Here is a 6933-nt window from a genome sequence, read left to right as displayed (position 1 = left end):
GAAACAGAGGGAAAACCAAGCTGACTTGACTGAAGTTAAAAATAAATAAATAAATAAATAAATAAATAAATAAATAAATAAATAAAATGAGACAGAATTCAAGTAGTCACCACCTGGGTAAATAATCAGAACTAATTAAGGAATCTGGTAAAATTGTTAAATTGTCAAACAAATACAACTATTTCTACTGAATAGATTATAAATTCCTTGGCAAGTAGTAATTGTAAAAGATTCTCTGCTGTCCTAGAGTGTCCTGGAATGACAATTTTCCATGATGTAAACACATTTAAACACACACACACACACACACATCCTTATACACATGTACCTATATTGAAATAGGTGCCAATTTCTTAGTGGTTACCTTTATTAAAGACAAGAAATCTTGTAGGAAATGACTTATGTCCAAAAACTCTTCAAAATTTAAACAAGAAGATCTGAAGAAAACCTGTCAAATAAAATCAGGTATTTTTCTTAAGAACATGGAGCAAAAGCAACTGCTGGCCCTGCAAGATGCCTCATCAGGTAAAAGGTGCTTGCCAACCAAGCCTAAGAACCCAAGTTCAATACCCACAACCTAAATGTAGAAGGAGAGAACTGAGAACACTCTCACAGATTTTCCTCTGGCCTCCATATTGTACCATGGTACACACATATACACTCACACACATACACAAACAAATTAATGTAGGAAAATTTTGAGCAACCACCCAATACATATCTATAAGACCGTTACACCCTCTTTAAGGGCTTTTACCTGTTTACCTGTGTTCTCCTGTATTTCTTTAAGGGAGTTGTTTATGTCCTTCTTAAAGTCCTCTGTCATCTTCATGAGAAGTGATTTTAAATCTGAATGCTGATTTTCAGGTGTGATGGAGTGTCCAGCACTTGCTATGGTAGGAGAACTGAGTTCTGATAATGCCAGATAACTTTGGTTTCTGTTGCTTATATTCTTGTGCTTGCCTTTTGCCATCCTGATTAACTCTAGTGCTACCTGCACTCACTTTCTCTACTGGAAAATGTCTTTCCAGTTATTTCACTTGTGTCAGAACTCCTCAGAGTCCAGATGTCTCTGTGATCCTATGACCTTGAGCTCCTGGGTGGAAGAGCTCCTGGGACTCAGGCTTCTCCTGGGATCCTGAACTCCTGCTGCTCTGATTACTTAGCTGCTCTGAGTGCAGTGGTTCCTCTGCTGTTCTGACTGCTGTGGCCCCTCAGCTGCTCCAAGTGTAGTGGTTCCACCACTGCTCTAAGATGGTTCAAGATATTGTGTCTTCACAGAAGCAGACCTGCTATGTGTCTGCCCCAGCAAAAAAAGAAACCAAGGAGTGGAAGGGGTGTAGTATTCTGCAGGGGTGGGGTTTGGGTTGGTTGCAGCTCAGGGGCTTAGGGTTGTGGGGGAGGGTTTTTATCAGCTGCTCTAGGAAGGTTCAGAATAATGTATCTTCACCTTGGTGTGAATCTAACCAAGAAAGTGAAAGATCTATATGACAAGAACTTCAAGCCTCTGAAGAAAGAAATTGAAGAAGATCTCAGAAGATGGAAAGATCTCCCATGCTCATGGATTGGCAGAATTAATATAGTAAAAATGACCATCTTGCCAAAAGCAATCTACAGATTCAATGCAATCTCCATTACAATCCAAACTCAATTCTTTACAGAGTTAGAAAGAAAATTTTTCAAAATCATTGGGAATAACAAAAAACACAGGATAGCAAAAACTATCTTCAACAATAAAAGAACTTTTATAGGAATCACCATTTCTGACCTCACTACAGAGCAATAATGATAAAAACAACTGCATGGTATTGGTACAGAGACAGGCAGGAAGATCAATGGAATAGAATTGAAGACCCAGAAATGAACCCACACACCCATGGTAACTTGATCTTTGACAAAGGAGCTAAAACTGTCCAGTGGAAAAAGAACAACATTTTCAACAAATAGCACTGGTTCAACTGAAGGACAACATGTAGAAGAATGTAAACTGATCCATTATTATCTCCTTGCTCAAGTCCAAGTGGATAAAAGACCTTCACATAAAACCAGATACACTGAAACTAATAGAAGAGAAGGTGGGGAAGAACCTTGAATACCTGGGCATGAGGGAAAAGTCCCTGAACAGAACACCAATGGCTTATGCTCTAAGATCAAGAATTGACAAATGGGACTTCATAAAATTGCAAAGTTTCTGTAAGGCAAAGGACATTGTCAATAGGACAAAACAGCAACCAACATATTGGGAAAAGATCTTTACCAAACCCACATCCGATAGAAGGATAATATCCAATATATAGAAAGAACTCAAGAAATTAGACTCCAGACAACCAAATAACCCTATTAAAAATGATAAAAATGAGGTACAGAGCTAAACAAAGAATTCTCAACTGAGGAAACTCGAATGGCTGAAAAGCACCTAAAGAAATATTCAACATCCTTAGTCATCAGGGAAATGCAAATCAAAACAAACCTGAGATACCACCTCACACCAGTCAGAATGGCTAAGATCAAAAACTCAGGTGATAGCAGATGCTGGTGAGGATGTAGAGAAAGAGGAACACTCCTCCATTGTTGGTGGGATTGCAAGATGGTGCAAACACTCTGGAAATCAGTCAGGTGGTTCCTCAGAAAATTGGACAGGACCCAGTTATACCACTCTTGGAAATATACCCAGAGGATGCTCCAACATATAACAAAGACACATGCTCCAATATGTTCATAGCAGCCTTATTTATAATAGCCAGAAGCTGGAAAGAACCCAGATATCCTACAACAGAGGAATGAATACAAAAAATGTGGGACATTTACACAATGGAGTATTACTCAACTATTAAAAGCAATGAGTTTGAGAAATTCTGAGGTAAATGGATGGAACTAGAAAATATCCTGAGTGAGGTAACCCAATCACAAATGAACACACATGGTATTCACTCACTGATAATTGGATATTAGCCCAAAAGTTTGCAATACCCAAGATTCAACTCACAGACCACATGAAGATCATGAAGAAGGAAGACCAAGTGTGGGTGCTTTGGTCCTTCTTAGAAGGAGTAACAAAATTCTCAAGGGAGCAAGTATGGAGACAAAGTAAGGGACAGAAACTGAAGAAGGGGCCATCTGGAGACTATCCCACCTGGGTATCCATCCCATGTGCAGTCACCAAAGGTAGATACTGATGTGGATGTCATGCTGAAAGGAGCCTGATGTGGCCATCTCCTTAGAGGTCTGCCAGAGTCTGACATATTCAGAGGCAGATGCTCACAGCAAACCACTGAACTGTTCAAGGGGTTCCCAATGGAGGGGTTAGAGAGAAGGAGCTGAAGGAGCTGAAAGGGTTTGTGGCCCCATAAGGAGAGCAACAATACCAATCAACCAGAGCTCCCAGGGTCTAAACCACCAGCCTGGGAGCACATAGGTAGACAACCATGGCTCTAGCTGTATATGTAGGGGAGGATGGCCTTGTTGGGCATAGGTGGGAGAAGAGATTCTTGGTCCCATGAAGGCTGGAAGCCAATGTGATGGAATCCAAGGGTGGGGAGGTGAAAGTGTGTGGGGGTGATGGGGAATAAGGCCACATTTTCATAGAAGCAGGAGGAGGGGGAATGGGATAGGGAGTTTCTGGGGGGGGGGAATGGGGTAAAGGAATAACATCTGAAATGTAAATAAAATATCCAAAAAAGAAAAAAGAAAAAAAAGATCATTTTACCCAGTGCCCAGTGTACACAAACATTTACCCACACTGGTTGTTGGTCCACATGTGATTTTAAAAAGAGAACCTTTTTCTTAATTATAGAACCCAGATTGTGTGACAGTGACCTGTTCAAAGGCAGCTTTCTGTGGAGTGAGGGATCAAAGACAACATTATGGAGGGGCAGGGAAAAAACAGTGGAAAGCCTGCCTTCTGCTCTAGCCCCACTCTACAGTCTGAAGCCTCAGCCTGCTTCTTCACCTCTCTCTGAAGCTCTGATTTTCTTGCCACAAACATCTATTTTCACAGTTATATTTAAAAAGAAAGACAGGAAGAAAAAGCTGGTAAAACAGCAGGCATTGGGTTGAGAACATACATGGGACAGGCAAACTGACTGTTCTCCTGTATTTCCTACCAGAGATGTGCAAATGAGAGCTCTCCTTCCCATCAAACATCATCTGTTGCTTTAAGGACCCATTACAAGATTTCCATGCTCATCTCTAAACTAAATTATTGCGGCTGGAGAGATGGCTCAGTGGTTAAGAGCACTGACTGCTGTTGCTAGAAGACCCATGTTCTATCCCAGCACCTGGTGGCTCACAACCAGCTGTAACTCCAGGCCAGTTAGATACCTGTGGCCTCTCACAGTACCTGCACACGTATGTACATATATGTAAGTAAAACAAATACATGATTAAGACATTTAAATAAATAAATAAAAAGACCCAACCCATTCTTTCTACCAAGCCCATCCTGATATTCAATATAAATGTTTTAAAGCTGTCAGCTGGATTGGGAGTGAGGTGATTATACACTATATTTTACTTCCTCTCATGAAACCATAAATAGTCTCAGAGAGGAGATACAGATTCAAGTAGGAGATGTATTCTCACTTGAGACACTTGAGAAGCAACTTCTTAGGAATGGGTTTGGCATGCAGGCTTTGAAAACTAGTCCCAAAATCACCATGGCCCTACCAATTAGGACAAGCCTTTGGGGGGGACCTATTACAAATGATCCTCCACCAAGAACTGTGAAATACTGATCTTGATGTACCATTCAGGAATTCTTTCACTTCCTGTATAAACACAGCCATGAGCCCATTGCACACAGAGCAACAGTAGTTAGGTCTGCATCTGTCTGCTTTCACAGAAAATGACACTCAGGCAAAATGACCTTATATAGTGTTTTAAGTCACTTCTTATAGTAATTTTTCAGGTAAACCTTTGCTGTCTGAAAGCAGGCATCAGAGTCCTTGTTGCACTGAGAATGTCTTCTGGTGAAAGGAAATTAAACTTTTCACCAGCTGACATGTGGTCATTCTTCTTGTGAACACACAGGACACAGCTGGTACACACCACTCATGTTAGCTGGGCATGCCACAGACCTTCACATCCATTTTGAGCTAACAACAACATGAACCAGAAAAATTTCAATTTATAATACTTAATTCTAGTCATCTTTTTTTGAGCTTTACTGAGTATTTATTAGCTTCTCCCCAGCAAGTTTATCTTCTTTCCCAGACTGGTTCAGCGATTCTTATGTTTCTTGATCTATTTGGCATATGCAGTCATCTGTGTTCTTTACCTTCTTTGATAGTCACATGTTCATCTCCTTTCCAGGTCCTTCTGTGCCCTGTATGGCATCTTTGGCTTTGGCTTTTTTAGAATGTAGATTCTTTCTTAATCTTCTCTTGTTCTAAGTTTCTCTTCCTTGAGAATTTTGAACTTATTATGAAGCAACTGTCTTCAACCAACTTGATATCACATTCAGACTGAGGATTTGTTGCTTCGTCTTCAGTTAATGGCTCTTCAATAGGAGAGAGCAGACCATCATCCTCCATATACTTGTATCTATGGCTGTCAAGGTCTTCCTTTTCTAAATCTTTCCCTTTTCTAAATCTTTAAGGTGGTGTTCATACTTGAGTTTTTCAATGTGGTGAAAAAATCCTCTTGCAACAGCTTGCTCATATGTTAAAATTTGCTTACAAAGTAAAGGTTTTCTTCCACTTTCAGATTCTAAGAATGGAAACACAGCTCCTTTGTTTTTAATTTGTTTTGCATCTATTTGTGACCCTCTAGTGTTCCTTGATCCATATGGTCTTCCTCTTGGTTTTAATTTTGGCTTATATTTCCTCTTTTTTCTCCTTTTCTATTTCTTTTTCTTAAATCTTTCAAAAATAGCCTTTAAAGTCAAAGGCCTTGGTTCTAGAGAAGAGTCACTTGATGAATCTGTTTCAACATTTGCAGGTGAAGTAACACATTTCACAGTAGGGTGTCTTTGCTTTTGTGTAGGTGAAGGTTCACACTGTGTTTTAAATAAGCTGCTATCAGATGAATCATCACTTTGGTTTCCATATCTATCTCCAGCTCTATCCGATGCCACACAGTCAACAGAATTCACTTCTGATTGAGACGTCACTTTTCTCTGCCTTACCCAGTTTTCTTGTTCTTCATGCTGAAAAACAATTCTATTCATATTAACCAAAAATAACAATATATTTATTCACAGAAAGAGATTTGAAAAGTGATGTTTGTGTATTTCTTAATAGTGTCACACCCATTTATTCTCTCAGAATATATTAAAAATAAATATAATCTACTTCCAATAGATACTGTTAATGTTTTCTCTTTTGTTTTCTGAAAACGACCAGACTAGAGTTTTAAAAATCACAGTGACAACTCTAAACAGTTCTATCTCATATGTCAATAGAAACAGGTTTTTTTTTTCACTACTCACTTTGGAAAGGATATTTCAAAAAGTGTATTTAAAAAAATGACTCTTTTAATTCTGGGTTTAACATGGAAATATTGCAATTTGTGGTCTAACTTATCACATACCAAACTGTAGCACAGAGAAACTGCAGAGTGGCTCTAAAGAGTGGTCACTGCTGCTGAGAGTAGAGAAAGAGTGGAGTAGTCTGTGTCTTAGATATTGGTCACTTATTACTGAGTTCATGGAAATAAACACAAGACCTTCCAAATGGAAATATATAACCTAATTTGGTTGTATGAAAACCTTCTATCCTGTTAGAAACACACAAAAAGAAGATCTACCATGATGTTAAAAAAAAGTTCAGAAAAAAGTAGTTTCTCTAGTTTTTTTTTTAAAAAACTCTGATTTATTTTCAAGTCTAGGTCAAAAATCCCAAAACTTGTGCATAATTTCATGGCCACATGAGGTCCCACTATACTCTCCAAACAAACAAAAGAACAAACAAATCCTAACTCCCAAACCAAACAATG

At 38.9% G+C, this 6933-nt stretch overlaps 1 pseudogene; it reads right to left on the bottom strand.

Annotated features, from left to right (window-relative positions):
* Positions 1–5149: 5149 nt before the first annotated feature.
* On the bottom strand, positions 5150–6166 carry LOC143438747 (TATA box-binding protein-associated factor RNA polymerase I subunit D pseudogene; annotated as a pseudogene).
* Positions 6167–6933: the final 767 nt, after the last annotated feature.

Source organism: Arvicanthis niloticus, chromosome 26 (assembly GCF_011762505.2).
Source record: "Arvicanthis niloticus isolate mArvNil1 chromosome 26, mArvNil1.pat.X, whole genome shotgun sequence".
Lineage (NCBI taxonomy): Eukaryota > Metazoa > Chordata > Mammalia > Rodentia > Muridae > Arvicanthis > Arvicanthis niloticus.
This window is presented reverse-complemented; position numbering and strand designations above follow the sequence as displayed.